The sequence below is a fragment of the Sebastes fasciatus genome, chromosome 2, assembly GCF_043250625.1.
Source record: "Sebastes fasciatus isolate fSebFas1 chromosome 2, fSebFas1.pri, whole genome shotgun sequence".
NCBI classification, from domain to species: domain Eukaryota; kingdom Metazoa; phylum Chordata; class Actinopteri; order Perciformes; family Sebastidae; genus Sebastes; species Sebastes fasciatus.
The window spans coordinates 17274620-17288589 of record NC_133796.1 but is presented as its reverse complement, the minus strand read 5'-3'; the positions used below and the strand labels follow the sequence as shown (position 1 = coordinate 17288589).

General features: G+C 38.7%; 1 pseudogene; it reads left to right on the top strand.

The window, feature by feature from the left end:
• Nucleotides 1-1815: 1815 nt before the first annotated feature.
• On the top strand, nt 1816-12947 carry LOC141753457 (b(0,+)-type amino acid transporter 1-like; annotated as a pseudogene).
• Nucleotides 12948-13970: the final 1023 nt, after the last annotated feature.

Here is a 13970-nt window from a genome sequence, read left to right as displayed (position 1 = left end):
AAGATTTGTTGAAATATGTATTTATTCATCTATTTATTGTCATGTATCAAGATCAACTTCTTTAACTCAGCTTTATCCATTACATTACATAGTTATCACATAGTTATCACAACATTTTGAAGTTAAACACTAACATATTGACTGAGTGTGGTCTATACTCTCTATCTAACTATGTATCTATCTATCCATCTATCTATCTATCTGTCTGTCTATAAAATTATATCACAATCAGAAACAATGGTTTACACAGGGTACTTCTTTGAATATATGGTGGTCCTCTTACAGCAAAATTAAAATCCACCCTAAACCAAAATAAAGAATTTTAGCTGCTTTTCTGTAAACAAAGTCTCTCTATAAAAGACTAAACCTGTCAACCCTTTTGTGAGCTGCTCCACTGACAGTTACAGTTTTTCTCCATCGCTTTGGCTCATTATCTTTTTTAAACAGTCTTAAATTTCTCTAAACTGTAAGTGCAATTATCACAACTGTTTGATGGGACAACACAACTCTATTTGCATGTTTGCAAAAGGTAGTAACTCACTCAAAACACTTCATTCATGCTTCAAAACCTAGTTATTGTGTCAGTAAACTGGCCAATGCCACCAAAATGAAAATTGTTTTGTCATCATGTGAGCCGTGCTGGTCAAAATGTTTACATGTTTTTTCACCAGTCAACCCTGTAAATTATTCTTATACTCTGTACAAATCTCTGTTTTGTTGATATTGACTACTTCCTGCATGCTACTATACAAGAATGTCAGTTTTATATAGCTGAAGGTTCACACTGAGCTTTTCAGATTCAACAGTAGGTCAAAGTTTACTGAGAAAAGTCAATACTGTAGTATGTTGAAACAGTAATAGGTGTGTTTATACAGTAAATATATGTGTAACAATGTGTTACATGTATTTTAAACTCACCCTTGATCCTTCATGTAAAGTCATATACAGTAAACAGAATATGACACAAAATGACGTCTATGCCTAAAAACAAAGCCTGCAACAATGAAAAAAATAGGTAAGAAACAACAAATTGTACCTCCTCACAGTACGTAACACCATGTCATTATGCGATATACATGTAGTCTGGCAGATTTTGACAATTGAATGGATCATTTTGCATGTGATGGCTCAAACGATGAAATAATGTTTAGAAGTTATGAAGAGTATTCAGACAATTTCTCTGAGAGTCAACTCCTCAGTTTTGATCAGAGAGACGTGTGCAAGTGGTTATTGTGCAAATTGTAGACAATTGTTCTTTCTCTTTGCACACATGTGCCAAAACACATGCAATTTGCTTGAATGAATGAGCAATTCTAATCTGTTGTGAACAACAAACAAATTGTTCAGAGATTTGAACCTATTGTTTTGAAAAAAATAATTCTCATTTGAGAATTGAGCCAAAGCAAATGAGAACAACTATAATGCTGTAAGATATCACTTGGTATGTCTATACATTTGTGGCTCAGAACCACTGTGCCACAGTGAAATATTCATAAACCTAAAGAAACACTGTGCAAAGTCAAACTCAAAGTCAAAATCCGGATCAAAGCCTTTTACAGTAATACAATCAGTAAAATCACAGGATTAACAATGTAAATACAGTGGGTGTTGGATGGAAGTTGTTTTGCTTGTGTGAGCCTCATTGTTTAGCTAAATGAGAGGAAATTATACTGCAGGTACTAGCAGGTCACATTGTTTCCTTGTAAACCTTATCAAGATTAGATAACTTAACAATGCAACATAAACTAATGCAACTTGTGTCATTAAAAAGTCATGTAACTTGTGTAAAATGTGGTCATGCATTTGCGTTTTCTCATGCACTAGCAGACTGAAATGGATGAAGACAGATCCATGAAAAGGAAGGAGTCACAGAACGGCTCCACCGGCCACGGCTTGGAATGTCTGACCAAAGACAAGAAGCCTGTGAAGGCTACTGTGCTTCAAAAAGATGTGAGTGTGTGTATCTGTTTGCCTGTATGCGTGTGTGTTCCTGAGAACAAGTCTGATTAGGTGTTCACACAGTAGGATCCCACTATCCGTACCTTTTCGCAGTAATGGGGACTTGATCTGAGTACCAGGGAGTACCACAACAACCGTCTCTACATATTAACTCCACAGTGATCCACTCAGTGGGGTTGTCCAGACCCCCTAAGCTCCCTAAGCCCTAATGTGAATTTACAGGGACTGAAAGGATAAATTTCACTGAATAAATTAGAATTATTATGACAAATTAAAAACTAGCACTACCTAATTTCCCCTCACTCTACTAAAAGTGTATTTAAGGTGACATATCTGGTTAGTTGAGATGAAAAACAGGCCATCATGATGAAATCCACGAAGTGTCTATGTTGCTTGTGGATGAATTTGGATTCTTTCTAAGCATCCATTCCAGTTGCAAATAACCACATCATAGTGGTCATTAATCATTTTTGCATGCTCAGATAAAACAAGACCAAAGTACAGCCATACGAGCAGCTCTGTAAAGCTGGACTTTTGCACAGTGGTGCTTTAAGCTAAATACTAAGGTTAGCATGCAAACATGCTTGGTAATGTTTACCATCTTAGTTTAGTGTTTTATTATGCTAACATTTGCTAATCAGTACTAAACACAAAATACTGCTGAGACTGGTGGGAATATAGTAGTTAGTGGGTCACTAAAGTCATTAGGATCAGTGGGCTACCTTTAGGTCTGAAAAGTGAAGCCAATACTGAAGCGTCTTGTACTTGCCTTCTTTCTAACAGCCAGCAGGGGGTGACTCCTCTGGTTGCAAAAACAAGTCTGATTGTAGAGAAGTCCCTACTTTACCCTACTTCTCACTTGATTTATTACCTCAGTAAACATTGTAAACATGAGTTTATGGTCTTGATGTATAATAAGCATGATGTTCACTTCGTAAATTATGGTCCCATTTAAAGTCAAATAGACCATAAAGACGGGTATGCTTTAGGGCGTGGCTAACTTGTAGTTGACAGGTTGCTACTACAGCGTTGTCCGGCCTGGGAGTTGTCCGTGTTTTCGTCTTAGAACTTTAACCCTTTTACAGTGTGTTTTCAGTTCATGAAAGTTAATTTTCACATTTTTGGTCGCCTAAATTGTCCTGTTCAGCGTTTGGCTGTACTTAGCTCCACCCTCTCGTGTCACTTCTGGTGGCAAAAAAACCAACATGGTGACAGCAAAAATGCCGAACTCGAGGCTTTAAAATGTCAGTCCACAAACCAATGGGTGACGTCACGGTGACTATGTCCACTTCTTGTATACAGTCTATGCTTAGGATACATCCTAAGGGGCACAATGGATGTGTTTACCTAATATCATGGGGATCCATTTAGTTGTTCTTGAGACTTTTTACTAAAAAACAACAGTGTCGGCCTCGTGGTGGCTCAAGAGGAAAAGTCAGGGGATCACCAAAGTCAAGAGGCGTCTTCCTCCTCTGGGGACCATGAATGTCTTTAAAAGAAAATCATGACAACCCATCCAATAGTTGTTGAAATATTTCAGTCTGGACCAAACACATGAACAAATCTAAAACAAAGGCCTTATTTCTGCAGTTTTTGCAACATTGTACATAAAACATCTATTTGGTACACAGCAAAAAACTCGCCTTTTAGCTTTGGTTGGCTTTCATCTAATTCAGTAGAGGGCTCACAATGGCCTTTACACAGCTGGCTTTGTGTGGGAGATGCAGGCTATCCAGTAGATTAGATTAGAGGGACCTTGAGGATGTGCCTGATATCAAACGTGTGAAACTGATTCTGTCTGGTGATTGGAGACACTGAGACTGACTCCATTAGATATCTCCTTATGATGTGTTACACACGACTGTCTGTCGAACATATACGCTGGAAAGACCAGATTTGTGTTGAAATAGACAATATACTCAAGTAAGGACAACTTGTAACGAGGAAAGTTTCCTTATAACAATTTCTGGTTGAATTTCCCTGCAGATATAGGGAATGTACGGAGCTACGGTAGACTATTATTATCTGTCACCGGTCTATTCATCTGTCATCTGTCAACCGTTCATCATCAGAAATGTATAAAGTACGTGTGAAAGACAACTCATATAAAGAGAGGCTGACACAGGCAAAGGGGCCATATATTATACAATTAAAGTTAGTTAATGATATCAATTCTTATGAATAAGGAGATCGATAGTCTGGCGACCTGTCCACGGTGTACCTCGTCTTCTGTGGTTAATACTGCATATTTAATCTACTGGTATCTTGCAAAATGAAACCTATGACATAAGCCTACCTTTGTGTCTGACTGTATACTACTACAATTCAGCTTTTGAATTTTATTCACTCTGCAGTGTTTTGTGTTATCTTTTGACACTTGACACTTAAACAGCCAGCGGATGGCACTCTTACCCTTTACCCTCCAAAAATGTCCGACTAGCTGTCGGTGACGTCACATTCCCATTTCCAAGTTCAACTGTATTGAACCTGTACCATTGTTTCTTCATGTGTGTGCTCAGATTGGTCTGATAAGTGGTATCTGTCTGATTGTGGGGACAATGATTGGCTCGGGCATCTTCATCTCTCCCAAATCTGTTCTGCTGTACTCTGGAGCTGTGGGACCGTGCCTCCTCATCTGGGCGGCCTGTGGCGTGTTAGCCACTCTCGGTGAGAACAACATCCAAACCAATACATCACTTTACAGTAATCAGCATGAGAGATGTCTGTCTCTGTGCTTTGATTTCTATATCTTAATATAGAGACTGGCTCAGAGATTCATAGTGCACTTAACCTAATACACATTGCTCTTGTCATATTTTTGGCATCTTCTTATGGGATTATTTACTTGATTTTAAAGCAAAAACATACATTACTATGTACGTAGTCATTGCTAACACACAAAAAAGATCTGTGTAATGAAACAATTATGAGCTGCAGTTCGTTTGGCTTTGAACCTTTATGACATATAAACTTTATTTCAGATTAGTTTTCAGGTCACTGTGATCTTGGCACGTTTACTTGACCATTCCAGGGAAAACACTGGATCGGATATGGTTTACGCAATAGACTCATTTGTATTTTGTTTTCTAAAGTCTATTATTATATTTCCCTTTAATCCCTTTATTTCCTTTTCAATAAAAAAAACTAACAATTAATGTGAAATGTGTTGTATAATATTTCACATAAACTATCACCTTTAGTCTTTTAGTCTACTCTCTATCATTGAGGTTGCGTTATTATCCTTGGGGATAAAGTTATTAACACAGATCTGGCTTTAAAGGGTGTATGCAGAGAGGTTGTTTGAACCTGTTTCTTTGTAGGAGCAACTTCTGATCTTTCCTTGATTTTTTCTACCAGATGCAATTATAAAAGTCCCCTATGAGTTTGTTTTACATCTCTCCTCTTCTCTCTGTGTGTATCTGTATGTGTGGCTACACAGGAGCACTGTGCTATGCTGAACTTGGCACCATGATCACCAAGTCAGGGGGAGAGTACTCATATTTAATGGAGGCGTTTGGTCCCCTCCCAGCCTACCTTTTCTCCTGGACCACCGTCATGGTGCTGAAGCCCTCGTCGTTCGCCATCATCACTCTGAGCTTTGCAGAATATGCCTCTGCTCCTTTCTACCCCGGCTGTACTCCTCCTCTTGTTGTTACCAAGTGTCTGGCAGCAGCAGCTATATGTAAGTTTTACTTTAATCCTTGTGACTTAAAGCTGCAGTGGGTAGAATTGGAGCAAATATAATTTAAAAAAGTTATTTTTATAAAACGGTCACTATATCCTGACAGTAGTGCATGAGACAGGTAATCTGAAAAAAATAATGTGCCTCTGTGTCCTCCGGTGCTCCTAATAGCATCTGCAAGATTTCACAGACCGGAGAAAAACAACCAATCAGAGCCGAGCTGGAGCCTGCCGTCTCTGAGCAGCTGTCAATCAGTCGCGACCTCTGATCAAACGGTCAAACTAGGCAGCAATGATCAAATATGAATCAATATTCTGTTACTGTAATGCCTATTTCTCGCCTCAAATGTTTTCAGAAACATCTTGTAGTGTACTGTTTAGCTGTAAAATGAGAACGTTTGTGACCTGGCAACCATGTTGAGATAAGCTGAGGAAATACCGAGCACCAAAACACTGGCCAACTATTTTTTAATTAAAAATTTGCAGATGTGAATAAAAAATGACCTAAGTTTAAAGTTATAAGAAAGACAGCTTGCCTGGTGAATGATATACTGTATGTTCAGTACAGTTTGTAATTAGCTTGTCTGGGGACTCCAGGACATAAGAGGCAACATAGTTCACTGACAGCTTTGACTATATGCTATATCTAATTCTCTACATCATTACAACAGTTTAACAAGACAAAGGAAAACAATTGTGAACTATTATATATATTATATAACATTGTTCACATCTACGTCAAAAGGAAAGGGACATTTTTTAAGTAATAAAAGTATAGAAATAACTCTTCTTTGAGATATGCAATTAATTTCAAATGTCTAAGAAAGAACGTTGTTCTGCATTTATATTCTTAAATTTCTTGTGTCTTCTCAGTTTTGATCGTCTCCATCAATTGTTTGAGTGTCAAACTGGCGAACTACGTGCAGAACTTCTTCACTCTCGCCAAACTTTTCATCATTCTTATCATAGCGGTAGCTGGCATGGTTATGTTGGCACAAGGTGAGCCTGCTTGTACTACCAGTGTCTTGAATATACAACTCTTTACGTTTAATAATAACAATTAACATTACATACGTATTGTTGTGTATTTGTGTGCAGGAAACACTGAGAATTTGTCAAATGCGTTTGGTGGCACATCGTCGTCTGTTGGATCAATCGGACTTGCATTTTATAATGGGCTTTGGGCTTATGACGGATGGTAACGATTATACTTAACTTCACTTTGCCCTTTAACATGATGTATAGGATTGACCACACTCCTCTCTAAAGCTATGCATTGAAGTGTGCTTTCTCAACCGATACGATGAGCCTTTTCCTGCTATACTGACTTTACATAAGGAGCACTGTGACCCCTCTCAGCCTTTCTCTCTTTCTCTGCCCTTTCTCCAAATGTGTGGATTCAACCCTCGGAAAACCAAAGAAATTTGTATTTCTTATTTTATGGCATTATGCTACCTTTAAATGACACATATTCCTTGTTTTCTTAGGAATCAATTGAATTTCATTACAGAAGAGCTGAAAAACCCATTCAGGTAAGACAAATTAAGACTCATCTTTCATTTTGAAGAGGTCTTTATCAGGGCTGGCTTAAGGCAGAGACCATATAGGTGGTCAACTAGGGCGCCACTTTCCTGGGGCGTTGGTCCCCCTTTAAAATAAGTAAATAAATAAATAAATAAATAAATAAATAAATAAATAAATAAATAAATAAATAAATAAATAAATAAATAAATAAATAAATAAATAAATAAATAAATAAATAAATAAATAAATAAATAAATAAATGCCAGTGAGTGCCCTTGCTCTTTTTTTGCATTGAGAAATGAACAAATAAAGAAAGAAAGAAAAAAATACACTTTTCACCCCTGTAACTCTCGTTACAGCAAAAATGATCAGGGACCAATTATTTATTTATGTTATTAATGAATACAGTTATTTATAGAATTAAAAATGTTAATTTCACTCCAAACCATTGTGATGTCTGATGTGTGTTGTGGTTTATGGGGCCAGGGTTAGGTTTCTAGGGGGTTGAACCCTAAACCTAGAGTGACGGGGCTCCAAATCCAAATTTCGCCCAGGGCTAGAGCCGGCCCTGGTCCTTTTACTTCTCATTGGTTTTAAGAGGTATCTATACAAGTTTTTTTTTAATTGTGTAATTACATTAATTATGTAATGGTCATTATAAACAGTCAGAGCAGCATGTCTGACAAGGTAGGCTGCACTTGAGTAAATCGATTTTCTGTCAATTCATCTCAGGAACTTGCCACTGGCCATCCTCATTGGGATCCCTTTGGTATCTGTGTGCTACATGTTGGTCAACGTCTCCTACTTCACTGTTATGACCCCCACCGAAATGCTGGTGTCTCCAGCTGTTGCCGTGGTAAGAAGCATAGAAGGTTGCCATGGTTATAGGTAGAGACGTTGATAGCCAGGGAGTTTTGAAATTAGATTGCGTCCGTAAATCCATACTAACATGCCACTTAGTACGCTAAAACAGTATGTGAGATATTCTAGTACGTCCGAAGCCTTAGTATGGAACCAATAGCTAATTGCATACTATTTCCAGTGAAATATTACGCTACGGCGGCATAAATATCAATGCAATAGTGACTATTTTAAATTAATTCACACTATGATACTAACAAACCGTCAATTTGGTCACATGAGGTTGGCCCAGATCACCATGGTTACATGGTTACAACGATAGTACACATATTGGATATGTAGTGCACAGTGTAAGATTTTGGACAAAGCCTAAGTTTGTAATGTCTTGGTGGTGTTCGCGCTGTTAGCACCGTTAGCTGTGAGCACCGTTAGCTGTGAGCTGCTGGCTCAGCCGTCGCCATGTTGAGAGCTGTGCGGAGGCAACAGAAATGCTCCCAATGTTGCATTTAGCACCTTTAAATTAAAAGAAGATTTACAGTAGGGGAGAGTGGGGTAAAATGAGCCAGTGGGTAAGTTGACCCACCCCCTGTATCTTGGCAACTGTGATTATGTTTTGTCATGTGACCATAAATTCAGGAAGTACCCATCATTTCTATCTTGCTGTGATGGAGTTAAGCACATGGGAGAAGTAGTAAGTACTTTTTTACACCAAAAACAGTTTTTTCCCTATCAAAGTAAATTTTCTGCATGTCAGGAATAATGAATGTTAGGTCAAAGCAAATTTATCCAGGTCTAAAAAAATATATTATACACGTTGGTGATTTACTCAGGTATAACACCATGTTAATCCCTTCGCTAAAGATTAGCCTGAATTGCTAAACTGGGCCATTTTTTTCCAAAATGGTAGCTATGGGGCAAAGTGAGCCAAAGGTTATGGGGTAAATTGAGCCAATGGCTCACTAATATTCTACTATTATTCCGAGCCACTGGCTCAACTTACCCCACCATAAATTAACCAAATTAATTCTCTGATGTATAAAATGGTATTACCGTTGAGTGTTACACAACTTGGTTTGATTTTTTTATGTGTTAACCTTTATAGAAGAGGGAGATAAAGGAAGTTAAAACAGTTGGTTATAGTGGAACAGCAGAGGCAAAGAGGGTCCTCACAGAGGAGGTAGAGAAGGAGCTTGCAGACCATATCAAGAAGCTGGCTGAACAGTTCCACGGCCTTACTCCAAAGAAATGCTGTGAACTGGCATTGGAATTGGCAGAAAGAACAACCTTCCTGTCCCCAACAACTGGAAAGAGAAGGGTTTAGCAGGTAGGCCTAGGTCAAACCAAAGACCAAGACGAAAATCACAGCGTACAGCAGTTCTGAGGAGAGTGTGATGCCATCCCATTTGATGACACTTCTGAGCATGAGAGTTCTAATGATGAGAGAAGTGAATCAGACATCTCAGATCTGTCAGTTGGTGACTTTGTCATAGTAAACTTTGTATCCAAAGGCAGAAGCTACCATTACATTGGCTTGGTTGAGAGCCTGGAGGGCAACGAAGTGAGTGCAAGATTTCTCAGAAGAATCCGGGGGAACACTTGACGTGAGAAGCCCACCTTTGTATTAAAGGAAAAGGATGAGGCATCTTTTCCACTGAGTGATGTGCTGAAGGAGCTACCTCAACCTCAAAAGGCTGGAGGAACTGCAAGGAGGGAGCAACAGTTCATATTTCACTGCAACCTTGACGACTGGAATATAGTCGAATATTGAATGATATTTTGATTGTTCAATGGTCTTGAAACTCACTGGTGGTTTGTTCTCACAAGTTCATAACTGTGAAACTGTTTATTAACACACTTATGCTGAGGTTTAAACTTAAAAACTCAGATGTTCAGTTTACCCCACGATGGCTCAACTTACCCACTGACTCGGATCAACTTACCCCTTACCTGGGGCAAGTTGAGCCACAGGAGCACTTTTTTTGGGAAGGTCATTTTTTCCAGACAGCTTTGTGATGGATGCATGCTGATCATTTCATTTGATAGGAGAGATCCTGAATTTAAGGTTCAAGTTTTCATTCTGCTTCTGTCTCATTTTTCCTAACCTCGAGGACAGCATAAGTAAAAATTGGCTCATCTTACCCCACTCTCCCCTAATGAGAACTGCCTACAGCAGCCAATCGTTTTTTCACATATGTTTACAGTATGTGTATCATTTTTGGTTATTCCAAAAAGATTTTTCGATTAAACCTCTTACAGTTCAGTATTCCCTTGTCTTTTCTGAAGGTTTTGTTTGTGCCTCCTTATAGACTTTTGGAGACAGAGTCCTTCACCCTCTGTCCTGGATCGTTCCTCTCTTTGTTGTCTTCTCGACATTCGGCTCTGCCAATGGAAGCTGCTTCACCGCTGGCAGGTAAAATAAACAAATGTCAAATTATTTACGAAATACAGTAGGTGTAAAACAATGTGATGGGCATATTTGTAGGTGTGAGAAAGAAAGCACAAGTAAACAGACTTTGAATTAAGTGAAAGCAAGAATACTGATGTGGCGTTAAAGACTTTGACAGACAAGAGGAAAGAGATAGAAGTTAAAAAAAGAAAACTCAAGAAAGTGCAGTACGAATACTCAACAACCCAAAACATATTTCTATCTCTTTCTTCTCACAGGCTGGCTTTTGTATCTGGCAGAGAAGGTCACATGGTTAAAATCTTATCCTATATTAGCCTGAGGCGCTACACTCCAGCCCCTGCTCTCATATTCAATGTGAGTCCTGCATATTTAATGATTCCCTTTCAGTTTAGTCTTACATGATCAGCTGACTTTTTAATGATTAAATCACTGCATGGTCGTTCACTTTGTGTTAAGTATAGTTTGTGACAATTTAAAGCTTATAAATTTTACAATATATCATGCAAGTTCTGATAAATAATTGATTCACTGTGTTGTTTCCTCATAAGTAGACAAATATTTCTCGGTTTGGTTTCTGTCTGTTTTAGGGTGCGTTGGCTATTCTCTACATTATCCCAGCAGACATCAACACCCTCATTAACTACTTCAGCTTTCCTCATTGGGCGTTTTATGGTCTGACAGCGCTGGCTTTAATAGTCATGCGTTTCACCCGAAAGAAGCTCCATCGACCAGTTAAGGTGAGGTTTCGCTGATCCAAGAGTTTTCAGTTGTCTTTTTTTGGAGGAAGCTCCTCTTTTATAGTGGTATGACTCAACAGGTTTATGGTTTCTGGTGCTTTGTGTTATCTTGAAACTGCAATCTGTATCTTTACGCACAGTCAAATGAGTCTAGTGCCGCTTTTCTGTGATTGTTTCAAGTCATTGATGTTGGTATGCACAGTGATAGTGTTATGAACTGATTAGGTGGCGAGACAGTGAATATAATATTTGCTGAAGAGGTTAATCTAGACAACATCTGCATTTTTAACTGGACAGGTGTTACCCGATCAACATTTCTTAAAGGTACAGTGTGTAGGATTTGGCGGCATCTAATGGTGTGGTTGCAGATTGCAACCAACTGAATACCCCTCCGCTCACTCCTCCCTTTCCAAGACCGCAGTAACGTAACCCGCCAAGCGCAAAACCGTGGTAACACCATTCGCCTGGCTCAGAGGCCATCCATACCATAATAACACTACTTTAGGAGCAACGGAAGTCAGATGGCAGCTGGCGGTACCAAGGTTTTGCACTCTGCGGCTCACGTAACCGCAGTTTCACAAATGTGTCGGAGAACTACGGTGGCCTTCAGGTAACACACAAACATGAAAGGCTCTCTCTAAAGCCAGTGGTTGGTTTGTCCGTACTGGACTGCTGTAGAAACATGGCGGTGCAACATGGCGGATTTCACGAGTAGGACCCGCTCCATGTAGATATGAAGGGCTCATTCTAAGCTAACGAAAACACAACACACAACACACAATGATTATACACTAATGAAAACATGGTTATGAATATTATATTCCATTTCTGCGAAATCCTACACACTGTTCCTTTAATAGAAACCCCAATATAGGCTTGAATTTTTAAAATGAAATCAAGCTTTTGCAAACACACTGTCTTTTTTTGTCTCACCTCTATGCACTAGATCAAATTTTAGTCTTATTTTTTGCTTATATTTTTGCTGGTTGAAAGTGAAATGCCACCAAGTTGATTTTTGACTCTCAATAGGCTAATGCATTATTTGTTTGCAGTTGTAGAAATAATGAAAGTGTCCGTTTGGAGCTATAATTTATATAAAATAATATTGTATACTATTTAAGGGAATTCAGGTGGGGTTGTGATCACGGGGCAGAAGCACAAGTAAACACTTAACAGTCGACGTTGTGTAATTGTGTGACTACTCGAAGGTGCCGATTGTCATACCAGGCCTGATTGTCCTGGTGTCCTGCTACTTAGTCCTGGCTCCCATCATTGACAAGCCAGAGCTGGAGTACCTCTACTGCACTATCTTCATCTTCGGTGGACTTCTCCTCTACTACCCTTTCGTCCACCTGAAGGTCAAATGGGCACGCAACATCATGAGTAAGTTTACTCTTCATTTTTACTGAAATTCAGGAGTTTCTATCAAAATTGAAGTTATTGAAATATGTCTGATAATTCTTGACCAACAGTATCCTATAGAATAAAATGGGTGCTCAAAACGTACAACTCAAATTAATTAAATACAGTTTCATGTTGTGCTGACGACGACATGGAGACCTCATGACCTCCGTTCCCCTGTAGGGCCCATCACCATCCACCTCCAGCTGCTGATGGAAGTAGTTCCTCCTGAGAAAATCGAATGAGGAGGGACAGAACTGACAACCAGGATAACTTCTGCTGCTTGTCGTGAAAAACATGTCGAGGCTGGTTTTGGAGAGAGCGGGATACAACTTTGGTGCCCAAAGTGGATCAGAGCCAAAATAATCAGAGCTCACCTCTGAAATAAATCACTGACAAAAACTTTTATTAAAGAACTTAACCACACCTTTAGCAATCATTAAGCAACCGTGTTAAACATTTTCATAATGTGTGCAATATAAAACGTTTCCTGGGCCAAAGATCACCTATGTTTCATGTGTAGCTGCTGAAGGAGTTACTGTAGATATGCATGAATCTGCCCTTGACCAAAGGGAAGGGGTAAACGTTTTAAAAGGAGACAACATGAAGGGTCAGCAGATCATGCAACAAGATGTGGAAACATTTATTTATTTACGTTGCTCCTGTGGTTGTAAACTCAAGCTGTCAGAGCTTCTTCAATGATGTTTGTGCATTATTTAAAAATACTCTCACTCTTATCTTTCACACTGGAATGTGCTGGAACAGTACTGCATTGTGTAAGCTGCTGGTTATTAAACGTATCAATCTTGTAGATCATAAAGTGGACATGGGTAAATAAACAACTTGTGATTCCAGTAAATATCCCTACTGTGTCACCCTGACCTGGCTGCTGCTTTAGCTCTGTATCCTTTGTGAAACTGTGTGTATTCTGTCTATTGTATATAGGGTATAAACTCACAAACAATACAGCCAAGTGTGCTGTGATTATGAGATATTATGAGATATATCTGCTATTGACTAGACACCACAAGCTGTTTCCCTAAAATGTGTTGGAGTTGACTCTATTTCTGGTAGTCTTAAACATTATGAACTTCACCAAGTTGACACAAAATGCAAATATCTCACACTACTCTTGTGGTAAATATGAATTTGGTGGTCTATTTATATAAATGCATAAATGTGTGGGCTATGTATGAGTTTTATTTATTTATTTTTGGATTTATTTAACCAGAAAAAGCCTCATTGAGATTCAAAATCTCATTTTTACGAGTCTCCTGGTCAGGACAGCAGCAGCACATAAACAACAAACAACAAATAACAGTTACAAAATTTTCAATTTCAGGTCACAGCATAAAAAATAAGATTCTGGTCATCATATTCTAGGGGCAAATAGATCAGAA